Here is a 22,012-nt window from a genome sequence, read left to right as displayed (position 1 = left end):
TGTCGATGGGACGACCCAGATCCATTAGGTATCTTGTTGTCTCTACATTTCATAACATGTTATGTGATATATATATGAGGAAAATAATATAATAAAATATACCTAAAACTGTAATATGAATTCATATTAATTTCAAAAATGATGTTGACTCACACAAGTCACTATAAGTGTTTCTGATAATTGTTTCGTTTGTTTAGTTTTAGCTTTATAAAACCTAGTGGGCATACCCTTAGTGGGCAGAACAGATATGGCCCATGGCGTAGCTTTGTGCTTGACTATAAACAACCAGCTCATAACATGACAAGGTTAAGTATTTTGATATGATATTTGTTTTGTGTATGTTATTCTGAGGTATCTATAACACAATAAAACAAATATTGAGCATTATTTCTAAAATAATTTTCTCAACTTGAAAATTTTGCTTGTAAATATTCATTACATTAACGTAGCTATTCGTAAAAACAACAACAAATATATATTAACCATAATAATATTTATTTATTGGTATCAAATCCATAAGCTTATGACGTCAAAGTAAATTTTCAGTTGCTAAGCTAACTTCCAAAGTATGTTCCCAGGCCAACAGCGTCAACAACACTTGCACGGAATCTGTGAACATGGACGTAAACTTTGGCTAAGGTGTAAACGGAATCTTTCAAAAATAAGACTTTCAAATAAACAGCTGTTATTTTGTTGGTAAGCTTTGACGTTGCTTAACTATTTAGATTTAAATCAAATAATTAGGATCATTCAAAGATGAAACTTTCATAAAAGCGGCTAAGCTAAGTTACAACTTACACTGTAACTTGTAAGTGTAACTTACGGTGTTATTTTTCCGTTTGTAAGCTATAACTGTTAGTGTCACTAATACTTTGATACTGAATCATTCATTTTTAAGTGCTTTAGTTTTTGTATCGTTTTCATTTTAAGTGTCGAATGTCTTTTTATCTAGCAGTAGCATTAACAAAGTACGTTAGTTTTGTGTTGTATTTGTAATATTAGTGTTAATCTTAATACGAGTTCGACTTGTTCCTAGATCTTCTGGGGTCTTAAGCCTATTGACATGTAGGCCTAACTGCAACGTACAGTTTTGCCAAGGACGTCACACATAATATTAGTTATTACCAATGTTAGATTGGTCCTACTAGCCTGACATTTTAATTCGTTTTCGTTCAGAACTTGATTAATTATAAGAGAAAAAATGCATCGATAAGATAACATTTGTTTGAAAATTTCACCAACTGTAAGCAAAACATTTTCCTAGCATTTGTTAATATTATTCCTAAGAACATATGAAAGATCTAGCATAATATTTATGCTTAGTCAAGATAGTGTCTTTTTACATTGACACTACTTACAGTAAAAGTAGTAAATAATCAATGTAAACGTAGAGTATTTTAAGCTGAAAAAAGATTAAAGCAGGGTGACAGATAGTTATATGGACCATCACGCCCATCTCTTCACTTGCTAGAACAACTAAAATCCACTATATGATATAAGAATATGATACCTGATCAAAGACAAAGCAGCCATGTAGTGCAGGGATACCCAACCTTTTTAGCAGTTGTGCCAATTTTATGTTCTGAATATTAAGTAAAATACCACTAACCTGAAAAAAACACTTCAAATGAAATTACATAGGAATTGGGAGAGGGGACTGAAGCAGTCAAATTAAAAGTTATTAGAAATTAAATGAAATAATTAATAATATGACATTTGCATTAATATTTCATGTTTTGTGCAGAAATTTCAAAGAAATAGTTCATGCAATGTGCCAGAACATGTGATATTATCTAGATGACAGGTGTGGTGTAATATTTTTTTCCTACATGCCATCCATTGCCTATTTCTGAACTAGAGGATGACTTAGGTTTCTGTACAGGAGTTTAGTGGTCTAGTATTTACCATTCCTTTATATAAAAATTTAATAGTAGATATATATATATATGTATCTATTCTGTGTCCTTGGATAGGTAAATAAGTTTGATAATTTTATTTGCCATCTTTATTCCTTTAGTTACTATGATTGCTGATACAGCATATGAAACTTTTTTATGAGAACAGTAAATAAATGCTTACTGATTTTCACACATAAAGAATTACCAGGTGATAGTAATCTTAACATTTTATAATCAACTTAGCCATCATTATTGTGCCACAAGTTGGCTAAAACAACTAATGAATCTTGATGATAATGCAAGGCTTTTTTTCTTTTTAACTTTAGTTTTGTCCTTGTCTTAGTACTGATTACTGAACCAATAATTATTATATATTATGTTTCTGTAGGAAAGACAGATCTTTAGCAGCACCATTTTCTATACTTCAAAATGTGTAATTGAAAAGCATTTATGAATTGATTTTCACCTGTCAGCACAAACTCATCAGTTTGATTAATCTACTGTACTCATTAAAACTGGTTGTATTGTGATTCATTTCCTACTTTTATTTGTTCATGATTGGAACATTTTTTTAAATTTTATTTCTCTCACTATATTTGTAATCAGGGTTTTTTTGAGAGTCATTGCTTATAATTGCTCCTGTTTGAAAATGTTCATTGTTTTTATTTTTATTTGCATTCTTGGAGATTGGGGAACATCTGGGTGAAAGTGATCATTGCTCAATTAGGTTTGATGCTTTGCTGCTTACGGAGATAAGAAAAAAATTAGATTTCGGTTCCAAATTTCAAAAAACCAAAGCTTGAAGGAATGAGACAAGAATTATATATTGTGGATTGGGCAACTGAATTAAATGGAGATACTGATCAAATGTAGAAAACCTTTAAATATAAAATTTTAAATATTCAAAATAGGTATTTCCCTTAATGAAAAAAAGTGTCTACAAGTAATAAACTAGGTTGGCTTACAAAGGGTATAGAGGATAAAATTAAAGAAAAGCATTATAAATTTAAGAAATTTAAATTGCTGTGATTGAAGACTTAGAGAATTATAGAAAAGTAAGAGAGCTGATAATGAGCAATTAGGAAATTGAAAAATTATATGAAAAAAAGTTGGCTGAAAATGTAAAAATTAATAGTAAGGATTTTTTTAAATACATTAAGGATAAGCAAAATATTATGACGGGAATAGAGCCTTTGAGGGATCTTACAGGTAGACTCATATTTAATAATTATGAAATGGCTAGGTTATTAAATTCTACTTTTTCTTCAATTTTTGCTGATGAAGATTCAAGCAATATTCTTCATCCTGAACAATTTCTAGATGGAAACAAGATCAAATAAGATGATCACATTAAATCTGAGTTTGTTAAGAAAAGATTGGGAAGTTTAAAAAATGATAAAGCTACTTGGCCATATAATAGTTCCTCAAGGGTTTGAAGGATTGGATATGTGAGCCACTTGCTACTGTTTTTTTTATGTCCCTTAATAGTGGACAGGTGCCAGATTTTTGAAAGTTGGCTAATGTTACTCCACTTTTCAAGAAAGGTGATAAAAATTGTGCTAGTAATTATAGTCCTATTAGTCTTACATCATTGGTGGGAAAGGTTTGAAGTTTTGTTTGATAACATGGTTTCATTATGGGAAAATCTTGCCTTACTGAACTTCTGAAATCTATATGTCATGAGGTTACAGGTGCAGATTTGGTTTATCTGGATTTTCAGAAAACAATTGACAAAGTGCCATATAAAGGGCTTGTTAAAAGAAAAATTACCTCTATAGGTGTGGGGGATAAGTTAGAAAATTGGATAAAAGAGTGGCTGGATGGAAGAAAGCAGAGAGTTGATATAAATGGGGTTCAGTCAAACTAGATTAATGTCGCAAGTGGTGTGCCTTATAGCTCAGTGTTAGGACCTTTTCTCATTTTGATTTACATCAGTGAAGGAATAGTCAATAAGTTATTTAAATTTGCTGATGATATTATTTAAGGTTTGGGGTGTTTCTGGTTGTAAAGAGTATGCTGCTGCTTATTCAAAAGGATTCGGATTATCTTATGAGTTGGGCAAATAAATGGCAGATGGCTTTTACTTATAATAAATGCAATTTAATGCATGTGGGATATCATAACTTGAATTATGAATATAATTTTGACAGTGGAATAAAAGGATATTGAAGTTCTAGTTGATCAGTCTTTTAAGACATCCAAGCAATATGCTGTTGCTAGTAGCAGGGTAAATAGGATTTTAGGTTGTATCTACAAAACTATTGAATACAAGTCTAAAGAGGCTATAATTTCTTTGTATGTCATTGGTAGGGCCAGTATTGTGTTCAGTCTTGAGCTCCTTACTTTGGAAAGGGTTCAGAGGAGGGCTATTAGGATGATATGTGGGATAGAAAGGCTGTTATATGAGGACAGATACTTGAAATTGCATTCTCTTGAAAAAAGAAAGTTGGAGGGGATAGGATTGAAGTGTATCATCTTATTTTTGTACTCAGTGGTTAGAATGGTAGGACGAGGGGACACAGATATTAATTTTGGCAGAGTAGGAGTCATCTTCAGCTAAAGCAACTTTATTTTTCTTACAGGGTGGTTGGCTTTTGAAATGGGTTGCCTTCAGTTGTGATGGATGCACTTAATATAAGGGAGCTTAAGAAAAGGCTTCTTAAATATTTGAATGACATATGCTGTCTTTCAGTGTTTTGTTTTATTTTAAAGTTTACTTTAATGGAGGGATGGTCTAGATGAACTAATAAGTCCCTTGTTGTCTTTAAATTATATGTACATATATGTATATAAGAAATTGAATTTAAATGGGTATTTGCTAAAAAACAAAACATATAATAGTTTATTAAAGTTTATCATTTTCATCATTTTGAAAGCTGGTAATGTCGGTTCCATTCTTGTCTTTGAGTAAGGAAGTAGAAATTCGTGAAATACATATTTGGAACAAGAGGGTTGATATATAATTAAAATATTTTTAAAAGCATTGTGTTAAATTGTCACTTTTAGATTTAAACATATTGTGCTTATTCTATATATCTGTGATATATCTGTCATGATTCAAAATTATTCATATTTTATAATGCCTGAAGTGTGACTTTTAAAGCTCTTTTATTTATTTGTTTTTTTGCTAATGAAGAAAAAATGATAAAATTCAGAATGAAAAACTGAAGGTTTTTCATTTTGATTTTTTAATTAATTTACAAGTTGCAAACTAATTCAGTCATCCAGAATTCTGTGTCAGTTAACAAAGTTTAAAAAATTATTTTCATAAAAAAAATGTTTTGGCAATTTATCTTTTAGTTTTTACATCAGAATTTTTGTAGCTTATATAGTGTCCAAGATTACTATTGAAAAAGACGAAGACATTGCGTTTAGTTTGCCCCTCAGTGGCACAGTGATATGTCTATGGACTTACAACGCTAGAAACTGAGTTTCAATACCAATGGTGGGCAGAGCACAGGTAGCCCATTGTGTAGCTTTGTGCATAACTACAAACAAACAAACAAAAGAATTTAGTTTCGATAGAAATTTTTCTATTATTCAGAGGGTGAATACAAGCTTATAGAAAGTGATTGAACAATTCAGAGATGTTTTATCACCCCTATTCTCCAGCTAGCACCAGCAGCTTGTGTGTGTAATGATTACTATTCTCAAAAGGATGCAAGTATTACAAGGGAGCATCTCACAACATTTCTCTTAATTCTTGAAATGAGCAATACTTTGCATGGATTTGCACTTGCTTCTTTAATACTATATCTGTGAGTGGTCATATCCTATTTTGTAGTGTATTACATCCTTATGGTAAACTCTACAGTGATTATTTTCTTGTACTTATAAAGAGTGGATATTCAACCATTTTCAAACATCAGGGAGAAAACTAAAAGATAAAATAATAATAATATATTGTGAATTTTGTATTAGTCAGCTAATATCTTACGAATTTTTACACTCAGCTTGCCTTGTTTTCCTATTTGTTTTAAATAACAGTTTCTGAAGTACATTTCATGGTTAAAATTTTAAATTGTTTTGTGATATTTTCTATATTACATAATATAAAACAATATGTGCTCCCTAAAATTCATATTTCTTACAATGTGTAGTTTTAATATTTTTTGGAAGAATACAGTGGTAATTCTTTTAACTTGAATAAATTCTAACCATTATTCCTTTAATCTTGGATAGACTGTGTTATGATTTGTATCATGCCAACATGTTGCTAAGACGTCGATATATATATTTTTCTAATTGTAGAATAAATAAATTGGGACTTATAAAAATGTTTTACTTGTTTTAACTAAGCTGTCTGTTTTCTCTCACTTATAATCTACCAAAACTTGTGAACAATGCTGTTGATGTGTTTGTTAAATTTTTAGTCATAATTACAAGGAGCCAATACTAACCTAAGATAGATAATTGTGGACATTATTTATTAATTGCATTTTTTTTATTTAGCATTTTATTTATAATATTCCTTACCTGTTTTTGTTGGTACAAAAACTCTTAATCTTTTAAAAGCAATATTTACTTTTTAGCAAAACTAAAAATGATTTATAAAGGACTCTTAAGAATTTTATGTTTATACGGATCAATTATTTCTATCGACAGCTGTGTTACACATATATTGCATAGTGTTCTGCTAAAAGATGAATCACATAACGTATGTTAAAAAATTCCTGTTTGATAAGTTAAATTTTGAAACAGATTGGAATGTAAAGTTATCTTTTTTGATTGAGACTTGAACTCAGAACTCTCAAGTCATCACAAAAGATCAATGCATTACAGAACCTTAAAATGTGAAAGTGCAAAAACAACCCATCACTTCAAGCAAACAGAACACTGCAATATTAGGCCACCATTCCTGTGTCAATATCTACAAAAAACATGTACACAGATGACTTAATTTGCCAGCCAGCTGACCCAAATGGCTTTATATTGGGTGTAAACATAACTAGTCAGAGTATAAAGTACTCTGGAAATATGAACAAAATGTGTATACAGTGCAGAGTAACAATATTAGGCCACCATTCCTGTGTCCATATCTACAAAAAACATGTACACTGATGACTTAATTTGCCAGCCAGCTGACCCAAATGGCTTTATATTGGGTGTAAACATAACTAGTCAAGAGTATAAAGTACTCTGGAAATATTAACAAAATGTGTATATGTCACAGTTTCAAAGAAACAACACTGTATTCACCTAGGAATGAGCTTTTGTACGTTACAGTATTGTAGGGTTTATATTCAGAACCTAGGTTTGTGTCACTACTCTTATACAATCACAGTATATATAAAAATGGTGTTTTAGACACCTATTTGTTTTTGATTTTTTTAAGTAACAAAGGTTTAAAAGGATTTTGCTTTATGTTTTCCAATCATGCAGTATTTTATGAGGTATATATGCTATTCTATTTTAAATTAGTTTAAAGTTCTCTACTAATTTGGTGATGAAAATGTATTTCATATTTTTAATAATCATGTTTTTAAATGAAAGCAGAAAATGTGTTATTTGGAATGATTAATTTTACAGTTGTATCATACTGCAGTTATTTTCCAAAATGTTAATGCTTTACATTATTTGTAATGAATATATGATTGGAACAAAAGTTAATTAATAAGGTTCTAGAGATAAAGTTCTTATTTATCCTGAAAGTACAGAAAGTGTATAACACGTGTTTATAACTAATATTCATCAGAAAATAACCTATTTTGTATGTCTGTTTTTAAACTAAAATATAATTAACCTTTATGGTTCTATACAGAAGTTATTAAGATATCAATGTTTTGTGTGTATTATCTTTAAGAGAGATTGTTAATGTGATTTAAGGAGTTGAAAAGTAACACTAGTATCTGAAAACTTATGAGCAATAACAGTCTACAACAAATTTAAGTAGTGCATAAGCATGTTGATTACTCTTATTTCTCTGTAAGATAGTTATTTACAACAGCAGAGAAATGGATTTCTGTTGGTTCTGTGAAATTATTTGGAAATTCTGTTCTGGTCATTACAGAAATTTACCACAAAATATCTAGACAAATAAAGTATACAAACATTCTCTGAAACAGTAAGTTAGAAGTGGATTTCTGTTGGTTTTGTGAAATTATTTTGAAATTTTGTTCTAGTTGTAACAGAAATTTACCACAAAATTTCTAGACAAATTTTAGTATACAAACATTCTCTGAAACAGTAAGCTAGAGTGGATATCTGTTGGTTCTGTAAAACTAATTTGGAAATTTTGTTTTAGTCATAACAGAAATTTACCACAAAATTTCTAGACAAATTTTCGTATGCAAACATTCTCTGAAACAGTAAGCTAGAGTGGATTTCTGTTGGTTCTGTAAAACTATTTTGGAAATTTTGTTTTAGTCATAACAGAAACTTGCAAACAAAATTTCTAGACAAGTTCTAGTGTACAAATATTCCATGAATAAATATCAACAAATATCACAGAATTCTGTGGGTGGATGATCAGATAACATTTCTGGTGTGTCGGGGAAAGGTAGATAATGTAAACACCTCTTTCATTATACGAAGTCTATAGAAGTTCTGTCTAGAGTTAGATATGATGTAACCATACCTTCTTAGCATCCTGACCATACAGTGAAGGCAATTCTTCTTACATAATTGGTATCAGTTCTTTCTCCTGGTACTAACTGGAGTTTGATTTGCACTTTATCAAGTTTAAATGTTTCAGTTGTGTGTGTGAAACCTGTGGCAGTCACATATTATCATTATTATGTTGGAACCTCCTTAGCATCTTGTGCTTGGTAGTGAATCAGTCTTGTTGCAGCCATTCAAGTGTACTCAAGTCCAATATTACAACATATTTTTATCCATCACATACAAGGTATTTTCCATAGTATTTAGCTTTTCATCTTTCTATCATAAGCATGTTCGGGGAATAGCTTATGGACTTGTGGTTTATGCTTTTTTTAATTTTATAAAAAGCAAGATCTTTGTGAATTATCTCATTAACAGTTGATTTGGATATGTATAACTTGCCATTAATCATTTAATGAGTGGAAGAGGTCCTTCAATGACTGTTTTACACATTTAACAAAAGTTACAGTAGTACTGTATGTGGTGGAATATTGTTCAGGTGGTTTTAGATCCTTGTATGGATGTGCTAATCTTCCTTTGCTGGTACTGTACACCGTATTATAAAAATTATACCACTTGGTACCACAGCTTGCATCTCTGGGGATGCACCACTATATTCGAATATGCAAATTGCTCTTATAAAGTGCAGTCAACTCCCTATATTTTGACAAAAAGGATATAGTTAAAATTAGAATGATTTATCGGAAGAACTTGTCAAACTAAATTTTTATTACTTTGTTTATTGATAAACAAATAAATATGTTGAACAGCCTATTTTTTATTTTCTTTCTTTTTGCCACTTGATGTTGCTAGGTAAACCTAGTGAAAAATGATGTTTAAAAAAAAGAGGTTTTTAAACATATTTATTTGTTTATTCAGGAATAAATAACATATTTAAAATTAGTTACAAGCTAGGCACAAAATCATAGTTTTTTAAACTATGTAAAATTTAATTCAGAGATTCCTTCAATGTTTGCAACTGTTTCAGTTTTGTATTTCATTTGAAAGCAAGTAAAATAGTTTCAAACTGAGTTAGGTACACATAAAAAATAGTACACATATTTCAAATATAAATATTTAAGATCTCATCTTTTGGAAAACTAATACAGCAGAAAGTACTTTAAAGGTGAGATTACAGCACCAAGACACATAGAATATATGTAATAGTTAACTACACTTGATAAAAAATCACTTACCATGATTAGTTGAGAACTGCAGCTTTATCAACTCTTACCAGCTCAGCTAAACAAATGGTAAAGAATACCACATTATTGAACCTAATTATGCCAGAATATAATTGCAGTTGAAATGAGATTAAAACTCATTACTAGGTTAATACTTTTATTTGGTCAAACACTTTTGTTACCCTCTTAACATAACACAGAAAACGTTTGCTAAATATGTTTTTCTTTGTGTTTTGTAAGCACTAAAACTGAAGTGTATTGAAAGTTAATCTATGAATGTTATACAAATAGCAATAGATTAAAGTAAATGTGGAGGTAATGTACATACTGTAAACCTAAAATTTTGTCTAATCAAAATGTAAATTACAAGACATCTTGAGGTGTAAATTGCATAGTTTCTGTTGTTCTTCATTACCATATTCGAAAAACAGCATCTCTGATAATTGTAAGATGTCATTTTTAAAGTTTCCAGTTTCAAGTATAAGAGTAATGAAAGAAACCTTTTGTACAATAAACAAAAATAAGGTACAATAGGACTAGGAGGAGCTAGCAACAGAGACATAATAAGCTTATTCCACATTCAGTTTAATGTATGTTCTCCCATGATAATACTGGCAGGACAAAGTTTGCGTTTAATGCATTCTACAGTGTATACATAAACACCCCATAGGATTCCTCATTCACAGCTTACAATGACATAAATGGAAGCTTCGTCTGATGACGATTGGTGTACTGCAGAGAAGAGTGTTTGCAAGGAGTGATTGTGACTTCTTGGAATTCCATACGTTTGTTTTAACATATTTTTTTTAGTATTTGACACCTTGCTTAATTTATATGAGGTGTTTAAGGCAATTACAGTTATATAGTTGTAGCCATATGAATTCTAGTTAATATAAATGTATGAGGTTTTATGTACGCTATTCACATGAAATTGCAAGGTTCGGTGTTATCATAACTGACATGTCAAAACACCCGCTATATATTTTTAATAATGTTCATAACTGATTGAGGTTGTGTTTTCCACTCTACACGTATAATATGTATTACTTTCGTTTTTATTAAATTTCGTTAATTTTTCAATTATTGTTTGTCTTTTTTAAGCATTTCGTTATATCATCCCAGAAAAAAATCTTTTTATTGTTTAAGGCGCTTAACTTTTGGTTTTATTCGCGTCATTATTAATAATAATGCCCTGAAACTGCTAGGTAAGTAAATAAATACAAACATTTACAGAAACGTTTATGTTATTCTAGTTGGCAATACTAAAAGTTGGTAAGTTCTGGACGACCTGGTTTTAGGCAGACAGCTGTGATAATAAAAGTATTTTATTTTTTCTGTTTTGGTATGTTTGTGTTTAACAAATGGTTGAATGCCAAACTGTTTGTTATAGTGAAAACTTATTCTATAAGTTTTATTCTTCAAATGTATGGAATATGTATGTGTGTATATAAAGGGCGGGCTTGAAGTGCGAGCTTTTGCCCCTCCTTCCCACTCCTCCTATATTGGCGGATATTGGTGACGGCCTACCATGCTGCTTTCGAAGACAGCTTAACCTTTGGTATTTAGACTCAGGTTTTTATCGCTGAACGAGCACCATGTGCGCAAAGAACCTCGTTGTTATACTTGAAGCTGTGTCGACGACGCATTCTCTGACGTCAAACATATGGGGTGGTTTGTTTGTACCTTCTATGCTCTTGTAAAAATTTAGATAAAAGGTAACACGACGTAAGTCTTTAATATGTATATATGTATATGATCATAAGATTTGTATTACTAGTGGTTTTCGAGTGGTTTAACTCAACTGAAGCTTAGTATCAATACTTATAAGTATTTCTTATTCCTGTCTCAGACGTTAATCAACGCGACCCATAGAGCTATGATAACAGATATTAGAAGTGTTATCGGAGTCTTAAAGAAGATTGACAATTCCTGTTATGTTCAGACATCAAGTGCGGAAGTTTTGAGTTTAGAAGTCATCAATGACACTGCTTAGCTACACGTCCGTAATCTGTCTTTTTCTTTTTTTGGTCAAGAAGGTAGAAGCGATCAGTTTGAACGCTAGAATACTTTTGTGATTATTATTAGTTGATGACAGGTTTCACTTAATAACTTGGCTTGAAGAGGAGCAACCAGGTGAGATTTTTAAACAAAAATTAACTACAGGAGTGTCGTGCGTGAAAATAGTTCACGTATAAATATTCCTTCTTCTATATAATTGAAACATTTACAAATTTTGAAGCTTAACATCCATTTTTTATTGATAAAATATGCGTATAATATGACTTAAGCAATTTGTTGAAAAATAAAAATATAAAGAGTATATAAGCTCGAAAATATAGTCTATTTACATGCAAAGAGCTTTTTTTTTCTAATATCTTTAATAAGTTTGATTTCGCTCTCAAAGCTCCATTTTGAATATCTCTGACTAAATATTTTAATGGAACGACTGTGTTCCAGTTTTGCTTTACATTTATCAAAATGGTATGCGTTTCACGAGCAAATTTTTAAGGAGTCGTGTTCGGTACACTGATGCATGTTATACAGTAAGAAAGTAAAGAAAAAACCACTCATGTTTCTATGCAGCTTGAAAACATTATACTCAAATGACATGAGACTACCTCGACGTGTTTTTAGGGTGTGTGATCTCACCATAATAGCTTTTAAAGTGTGTTGGATTTAAATTAACATTCGAGATATTGCACCTTTTCTGCTACTCTTATCACAGGATTACAAAAATTAAGTGTATTTCAGGATAGTCCTTCCAGATATCATAAACCGTATATCGTTTTCCCAGGCTTCTGCCTCTATGTTGCATATACATGTGTTGTAGAGAAGTGTGACCTTTCCCGCATTACGAACTTTCCACCACTGCAAAATAACACGTGTGGATGACTTTTCCAGGCCTTTACCATTAAGCTAGAAATGGAATATGTGGGAATGACTTTTCCAGACCTTTACCCATTAGTTAGAAAAGTAAAATATATGTGGATCAATTTTCCAGGCCTTTACCATTAAATTAGAAATGAAATATGTGTGGATGACTATTTCAGGCCTTTAATATTTAGTTGGAAAAGTAATATGTGTGAGGATGACTTTTCCTGGCCTTTAACATGATGTTAGAAAAGACGAACTGTCAGATAGTCTGAATTGCCTATGACCGTATCATATAACAGGTAGACTACTTTCATCACTGATATATAAAACCTGACAGACATTTCTTCTAAAAACACTTCTCTTTGACAAGAATTTCTTCGCAAGTTCATCCTATACTCCATTTTCTAGATAACACCTGCGCTGTATAATGTTTTTTTTATTTTCAATGTGCATAGCAACTCAGAATCAGTATGCGGGTAAAGGTTGTGGGAATTGCTTCATATACAGATATCCCTGAACCTTATAAAGTGCTTAAGTTAGGTATGTACAGAGAATTTCAAAATTTTCACAAAAGGCAACACACAGAAGCTATTTAAGCATAACTTCCCTAATTTTGAACTGATAGACTAGAGGGAAAGCGGCCAGGAAACAGCACCCACTGCCACCTTTTGGGCTATTCTTGTCTTACTGGACTGAATAGTGGGGTTTGACTGTCACTCTTATAACGTACCCACGTCCCATAAAGTACTGAAAGCATTTTTGCGCAGATAGAATTTGAACCAACCTTGAATCCTTGGCTTCATAGTCCTGACGCATACTAATCGCTAAGCCACGTTCGGCCCAGGTTTATAATATTGGTAGTAAAGGGGCATACTAAATGCTTTTGTTTTTTTCACTTTGATGTTACAATATTTTGTTAATTGCCGGAAAATAGTAACAAGTTACTTGAAGTAGCACTGGATAAATCCAACCTTTTCGTAGCTTATTCGTTATTTTTCTATTTGATTATTAAATTGATTAAGCAAAATTTATACTCCATTAAGAGTTAAAAAAGTATGTTTAGTACTATTCCGGGCTTCTATTATTTATAACATTGCCCCTAAATAGGCATTTTCGGGCAGAAATTGAACAAGGTTTCTAGATATCAAAGGTCAAACAATTTTATTCGTGAAGTTTCAGTTATAAAGTTTTATGAGTGTTGTTTTTGTTTCATTTCGGCAAGTTCGTTTATTTTATTGTAACTTTTTTAAAGTGTAGTAAACCTTCTTTGCTGCCCTTGATATGTTCCCCGGTGGGACATCGGTAAGTCTACGGATTTACAACACTAAAATAGGGGTTCGATTCCCCTCGTTGGACACAGCAAATAGCCTGATGTGGCTTTGCCATAAGAAAAACACACGCTACCCTAAATGATGCTACTAGGTTAATATTTTTCTGGAGGCTAAAAGTTTCTTTGATAGTAAAGCCAGCTGAGTCTTGATAGCTAACGAAATCGGATAAATGAAATGTCATATTTTATTACAATGCTTTTGAAATGACTCCCAAATTTGAATTGTTATAGCTGCTAAGTTATATTTACCATAGGGGTGCGCTAAACGTGGTTCAGGTAAACTACGAAAGAGAAAAATGGAAAAAGTAATAATAAGTATGCATTATTTAATAATTATCTGAGAGTCAAATAATACAGGGAACATTCCCAATATTTTCTTGGGGTGGCAAAATCACCAAAAAATTGAACATGGACCACCCAAATTCATAAATCTTTAGATGCTAATCAATTTTTTGAACGAAAATAGACCTGGCATTGCCTGGTGGTTTGGGCGCTCGATTCGCAATCTGCGAGTCATGGGTTCGAATCCTCGTCACACCAAACATGCTCGCTCTTTCAGTCAATCCCACTATTTGTGGGTAAAAGAGTAGTCGAAGAGTCGGCGGTGGGTGGTATTGACTTGCTGCCTTGCCTCTAGTCTATCACTGCTAAGTTAGGGACCACTAGCGCAGATAGTCCTCGTATAGCTTTGCGCGAAATTCCAAACAAACCATATCAAACGAAAACTGTGTTATATGTTCCCCACACAACATATATATATATGTGTGTGTTATTTTTCCTGATCCTTTGGATTTGGTAATGTTGCGCATTACGCATGTAACTAATTCTTATTGCTAAATGCAAGGTTTTATGTTGTAAGGAGGTAAAGATGTTTTATCGTGTAGTAATTTCCGTCACTCGATAGGACTGCGGTGATCTTACGGACTCACAATGCTAAAATCTGATTCGCTTTAAAAAAATTAAACCAAACAAACTTACAGTAAGTTACGTAGTGTTTGGAAGTTTTATTGCAGCATGTGCTAAAAACGTATGGTTGTACGTAGATATAATCACTTCCACGTATATGTTTCTGAAGAGCTTTAAAAGCTATTGTTTTTCAAAATCTCATGTTCACAGTATGCATAGGTTTCGATGTTGTAAAGTTCTCCAGGTATCTCATGTAATTGTAATTGTTTGTAATTAAGCACAAACCTACACAATGGGCTATCTGTGCTCTGCAGACATACGGCTGTGCCACTGGGGGACGTATCTTATGTATATATAATACAAATATATCTTACGTAAATAGTTTAATATGTCGAAAATCGTGTAGTTTATTAATTTTAGTTTTCATTTATATTCTTCTTTTTGTGGCACGGATTAGCCTTGCAGTTTAAAGTGTAGGTGTGTTTTAAGAGTGACAGTCAGTCTCTTAGCGTTATTGGTAGGTGGGATGCTGTTGATTGGCTACCTTACCTCTGGACTGTAGTTCAAAATTAATAAATTGGCCGTAAATACAAAATACAAAATAGAAATTGTTTGTTTGTTTTTTAGTACAATGGTATTTGCGTTTTGCTGAAACATTACTAACTTATGTGAATTATATTTGTCTTTTCTGTACTGGATGTTTTCACCAAAGGTCGCCAACTACATAATTTGAAATATATTGAATTTAGTATCAAAACTACTCCATACGTTTCGATGTTGGAAGGTGTAAGTTCTCTAGATAATTTATCACACACATGTACACTTTCAGACAAATCAGTACAGACAAGTACAAACGAAACGTAGGTGAAATGTTATACAGTTTCTTACGTCAAAAGTGTTTTGATGCTAGTTCAAATACAATGGTCTAAAAAAACTTATATATATATAATAGTTTTACTGCTATATTTCATTACATTTGGGGAAATGTTCAGTGATAAATTAGAAATAAATTTGAAATGTTATCAAAGTAAGAATTAAGTGTATAGATTACATACTATACAGTTATTTATTTTTTGTATGTTATGTGTTTTAATATGCACCATATGTCGTCTTGAGATAATTCTTGTAAAAGTAAGATTACATTGATATTGTTCTTGTAATAGTAAGAATAAATTGAGATAATTCTTGTAATAGTAAGGTTAAATTGAGATAGTTCTTGTAATAGTTAGGTTAAATTGATATTGTTATTGTAATAGTAAGGTTAAATTGATATTGTTCTTGTAATAGTAAGGTTAAATTGAGATAATTCTTGTCATAGTAAGATTAAATTGATATTGTTCTTGTAATAGTAAGGTTAAATTGAGATAATTCTTGTAATAGTTAGGTTAAATTGATATTGTTATTGTAGTAGTAAGGTTAAATTGAGATAATTTTTGTCATAGTAAGATTAAATTGATATTGTTCTTGTAATAGTAAGGTTAAATTGAGATAATTCTTGTAATAGTAAGGTTAAATTGAGATAGTTCTTGTAATAGTTAGGTTAAATTGAAATAATTCTTGTAATAGTAAGGTTAAATTGATATTGTTCTTGTAATAGTAAGGTTAAATTGATATTGTTCTTGTAATAGTAAGGTTAAATTGAGATAATTATTGTAATAGTAAGGTTAAATTGAGATAATTATTGTAATAGTAAGGTTAAATTGAGATAATTCTTGTAATAGTAAGGTTAAATTGATATAGTTCTTGTAATAGTAAGGTTAAATTGATATTGTTCTTGTAATAGTAAGGTTAAATTGAGATAATTCTTGTCATAGTAAGATTAAATTGATATTGTTCTTGTAATAGTAAGGTTAAATTGAGATAATTCTTGTAATAGTAAGATTAAATTGAGATAGTTCTTGTAATAGTAAGGTTAAATTGAGATAGTTCTTGTAATAGTAAGGTTAATAGAAGCTGTATTTATGTGATTTCATACATATTTAAAAACGAAATCTCTTCATTCCTATGGGAACATCGGAGACAATTAGTTTATCGAGAGCTGGTTTTGACGTGATTGGGGGGGGGGGGGTACATTACAGCATAGGAGTTTTTTTCCCCTTCGATGAGGAATCATTAGTGATCCGTTGTGAATAACTTGGAGAGTTAAGGAAACCGCCAAAAAAAGTTAAATAAAACTAAAATAAGTTGAAATAAAATATACTTTGGCAAAAAACAAATCTGTATTAGTAGTTGAAAAAGTATATAAGATTAAAGTCTGTAGTAAGTTTGGAAGACTAATTATTATAGCTAAAATAAAGAGGAATTGTGATCATAATACGATTTGCAATATAAATCTTGCAGAAGATTCAAAGATGTCGCTGATTAAATGCAATAGGTTCATCAGTTAAGAACGTTTGCTTTTTCACTTTCGATATAAAGTACATCCGAAAATTTGCATTTAATTTAATATGAGGTTTGTAGATTTGTTCAGAAATGTATAAATAAAATAATGCTTAAGTACTGCGTATTATTTAAATCCATACTTAGTATGCATAAAAGTCTACTTGGAAAGGAATCGGTAATATTATGATACTGAAAAGCATCTTTTATAGTAAGTAAGCTACTACATCCTTCTATTTTTCAGTTAGACGTAATAAAAAGCCTTTTACGTATATTTACCCTTCATTGCACACTATTCAGATTAACCAGCGATTATGTTGCTAAGGGGCTAACCTTCTGCATTATAGGAAGTCTTTTTTTTTTTTTGTTACTGTAACATATACAGTCTGTGGTATTATCAAATGGTCAGTTGCTAATGGTGACTAGTAAGCTCCAATACTAGTATTTTAATGAACCAGCTAGCTTTCGTCACGGAAATAATAGTTATTAACACTGCCCCGCAGCAAATTATGTCATGTGACATTTAGACCCGCTCACTACAGGACAGCAACAAGCTATGTGTGATAAAGAATAAGGACAAAGGGCACAAACTTTTGTACATGAAACGTGGAACGTCAGCAGAACGACAAAGAAAAACAACAGAGGAACATTATTTTAAAAGGACAAAGTAAGTGATAGGAACAGATGAAGCTGGAAAACAAACCAAAGACTAGTTTTCTTATCGATTACAGAGTGCTCGAAACATGGATTATATACTAATTTATACCAAAGTAATCGGTAGATGTAATATGTTAATGCTTGATTAATTGGTTCTGTACACAAAAGTAATGATTTATTCAATTTCCATTAATCGATTTACTCAGTTAAACAAGTCTCTTCGTGGGTCAGTGGGTCATCAACAATGTATTTTGGCTTTCAGTGATAGTGTTACTAAATACCAGAATGAAAATTTAAAATATATATCTATTGCTTAAACCAATGCTTGACAAAAGTTTCTTTGTTTTTTACTTATAACTGGCGAATCGCTGGACTGGTTATCACCGAACCTGGCATTTTCCCTTAAGGCCTCCGGGGAGTGGCATAGGAGGGTCGGCGTTCAGATCTGACCCCCCCCCCCCTGTGTCTCCCCCAAGGACCCCATATATCTTCCTCGTGCGTTGAACTGGTACATCATCTAGTTATTACCTTAATTAAGAAAAAGTGTAAAAGTAAATTGGGGTGGTTAGTTTCGTTCTGCAGTTACAGTGTTGGGGTACGAAACCCGTATGCTAAGCCATAGACTGCAATGGACCTATTGTCGTATATTTATGTTGAAAACCTAGCACTCATAGCAGAAAACCCTACGACAACGAATACGCTTTTTTTCTTATACTAGCCACCGTTATATTAATAGGAAATACCTTAAGCATGTAAATAAATGCGCCCCTATTAGCTTTAACCTCATACCCTCAGCCATGTTGTCAAAAAGCTGAACCTAGGTCAGATGTCACGTGATGGATATAAGTAAATCAAAACCCACCTCCTCTGTAGTGCACCTTCCAAATAATAATATACCTTTAAAACTAGTTCTGGTGATTTGGGCGATCTGCAGGTCGTGGGATCAAAACCCGTCCGCGCTAACATACTCGCCCTTCAGCCGTTGAGGCGTTATAATGTGACGGTCATTATCACCGTTCGTTGGTAAAGAGTGGCTTTGTTTTCTAACGCCATTTAGTAGGATATTCTCATCTTGGAAATTCTATATCATCCAACACATCTTTATAACCTGAGTATATGAATATTTTGCATCAGAAAGGGCTGTTACATACCTTTACCAAAAGCAATTAATTTTTGGTTGTAGCACACTACATACCAAACGCCACGATTTGATATCTGCTGTTGTTGTCATGTGACTTAATAATTTGTATGTTTCCGACCATTTATCACTGCAGTGCCGCAAACTACAAGATTCAAAGCTGGAGGAATATGTCACAGTATTTTCCGAGGAATGATTTACGCATATATATAATAACATAGAGATGCAAGGCCTGGGGACACCAGTTGCTAAGTCGATGATGTATAGTATAGTGAAGGGAAGATCAGTAAAACTATTTGGAGATTTGAAACCAACCAAACAGCATCCCGCTACGCTCAAGCTCCTGCTACGTTGCCAAAAGGTCACAGACTGGTCGTACAAAATCATCCTCAGAAAGCGGTTGTCAACAGGTTGCACCTTATCTCTTTCAACTATACACAAGATAGTTCATAAATATCTTGCTTTTTATAGACGTTTCAACCACTAGTGTCCAAGGTGATCCTCAGACACACTGGTGAGAGAAATACGAACTATGGAAAACTCTATCAAAAATACCTTGTACGGAGAGGTAAAAGTTTGTTGCAACATTGGACGAGGTCTGGATGCACGAACTTGAACAATTACGATAAGAAAGGAGCGATTTGCTATATATCGACCAGGAGGTGGGTGATAAGGACTTTCCAATATTTTAGAGAGAAGGTAAAGAAATCTTTTTTTCATTGGGCTTTATGTTTTTCGCGGGTTTTTCGAATAATAATAACTTTAAACCTTATAAATTTCAATCCGTCTTTAAACTCCATAAAGTACACTGAAAAGCATAGGTGAAGCGTAGTCGCCATCAGCAGAACGTATTGATACTAATTATGAGAGACAAGATCCTGCGTTCTGTGGTTAGGATACCCAGAAAGTATAGCTATACCAGGATAAAGTGTCAATTCACACCTGTTCTTGTCATCCAATTTTCTGCCATACCTATGTAGTAATCCGATTGTGAATCTGGGAACTTTTATGCGTTTGGTTTTGCTTAAGCTACATAATGCGAAAGCTACTCCTCAAACGCATTGGTGAAAGGAACACGAACTAAAAAATACTGTGCGAAAAATACCTTGCTGTACGAAAATTTTAATATCCAATATGCACCAGAACCTCCTCAACCGGGCTTGGCATGGCCAGGTGGTTAAGGCACTCGACTCGCAATCTGAGGGTCGCGGGTTCGAATCCCTGTCACACCAAACATGCTCGCCCTTTCAGCCGTGGGGGCGTTATAATGTGACGGTCAATCCCACTATTCGTTGGTAAGAGAGTAGCCAAAGAGTTGGCGGTGGTTGTTGATGACTACACCCACTACACTGCTAAATTAGGGACGGCTAGCGCAGATAGCCCTCGTGTAGCTTTGCGCGAAATTCAAAACAAACAAACAAACAAACCTCCTCAACCAATTATGCTCACCTCAGTGTTATAAAAATTGACCACGCCATCATTCGCAGAAGCTCTTTACGTGGGAAATTACGGTGTCAGGCACTTACTTTCTTAGTCATTATATTCACAAGTCCCAATCCGCAAAGATGAACTAAAGGAAACTATGAAAAATACCTTGTATGTGTACTAAATGCCAAATATCTTGGGTTATTAGTTGCTAATCTATTAGTAATGCGAAACAAGTTTAACTTAAACATAGTACAACTCAGTCAGCTAATCTAAAGCTCCCATCACCGACTCTAATGTTATTCATGGGTAATCGTGTTGTCCCTGACCGGGACCTTTAGGGAGTGATACAAGTGGTTTATGAGGTATTTGTGAGAGGCTCATGGACGTTTACAACACACACAGCATCAGATTCGTGACTAACTAACACGCAAAAACTAACCAATGGGAAATTTATCACTAATTTTGTTTTAATAAAAGCATGTAATAAATATATACAGATCGGGGATGGGGACGTTTTTAAAGCCCGTAGATGAAATAACAGGAATGGGAACATTGTAGTTCGTTTTGTGTGTCCCTAATTTTGAAGATACAGGCTACAGATGGAAGAGAACGATAGCCAACATCACTCACTGTCAACTCTTGTCAGACAGAATAGTGGTATTGGATTATCACTCTTATAACGCACCCACAACTCAAAATTGGTGAGAGCGATGTTTTTTTTTTGTTGTTGTTGTTTTTATATTTTCTGTGGCAACGGGACGCGAACCACGCAACCCTCACAGCTTGGCACGTTAATTACAGTGCCTCAAAATTTACTACTTTTATTTCGGTGAAGAAAGAACTATATAATCTACATACGAACCTCTTTCTTCTTTCCACATCAAATAATTAGCTGTAAATTGAGTTGTTTGCCTGAAAAAAAAATCCTCATTCATTGGATTCGATACTGTGATGAGGAGCTCATTTATTTTTCATATCAACATTAAATCCTTATTTGTTTATTTGATTTACCAAATAATCAAGTCTTAATATAACCCGTTTGACTGAATAGTGTTATATCAGTTGAACTTTCGACTGTTGTATTTTTCAAATTCTTTTGGTGCCTATTTTTTTCGCATGGGAAAGAGTTAACTAACCGTACGGATCGCTTACATATCTTACCGTTTAAAAACTTTGATATTTAGTTTAGATATTAAAAAAGTTAACTATACGGGTCGCTTACATATCTTAACGTTATAAAACTTCAATATTTAGATTAGGTGTAAAATAATAACTGTACAGGTCGCTTACGTATTTTACCGTTTAAAAACTTCAATATTTAGTTTAGATATTAAAAGAGTTAACCATACGGGTCGCTTACATATCTTACCGTTTATAAAACTTCAATATTTAGTTTAGGTGTAAAATAATAACTGTACAGGTCGCTTACGTATCTTACCGTTTATAAAACTTCAATATTTAGTTTAAGTGTAAAATAATAACTGTACAGGTCGCTTACGTATTTTACCGTTTAAAAACTTCAATATTTAGTTTAGATATTAAAAGAGTTAACCATACGGGTCGCTTACATATCTTACCGTTTAAAAAACTTCAATATTTAGTTTAGATATTAAAAGAG

At 32.5% G+C, this 22,012-nt stretch overlaps 1 protein-coding gene across 5 annotated transcripts in view; it reads left to right on the top strand.

The window, feature by feature from the left end:
• Positions 1–595: 595 nt before the first annotated feature.
• Positions 596–22,012, top strand: part of LOC106478775 (protein retinal degeneration B-like) — a 108,805-nt gene continuing 87,388 nt past the window's right edge. For 4 of the 5 annotated variants that reach the window (XM_013939338.2, XM_022382423.1, XM_022382420.1 and 1 more), the window contains exon 1: positions 11,351–11,815. The gene's annotated coding sequence lies outside the window, so the exon portion shown is untranslated. Of the gene's footprint in view, positions 697–11,350; positions 11,816–22,012 lie in introns of those variants that run through there. The other variant, XM_022382421.1, reaches the window with a different exon arrangement.

This window comes from Limulus polyphemus, unplaced genomic scaffold (genome assembly GCF_000517525.1).
Source record: "Limulus polyphemus unplaced genomic scaffold, Limulus_polyphemus-2.1.2 Scaffold248, whole genome shotgun sequence".
NCBI lineage: Eukaryota > Metazoa > Arthropoda > Merostomata > Xiphosura > Limulidae > Limulus > Limulus polyphemus.
The sequence above is the reverse complement of the archived record's forward strand: the minus strand, read 5'-3'. Positions and strand labels throughout refer to the sequence as shown.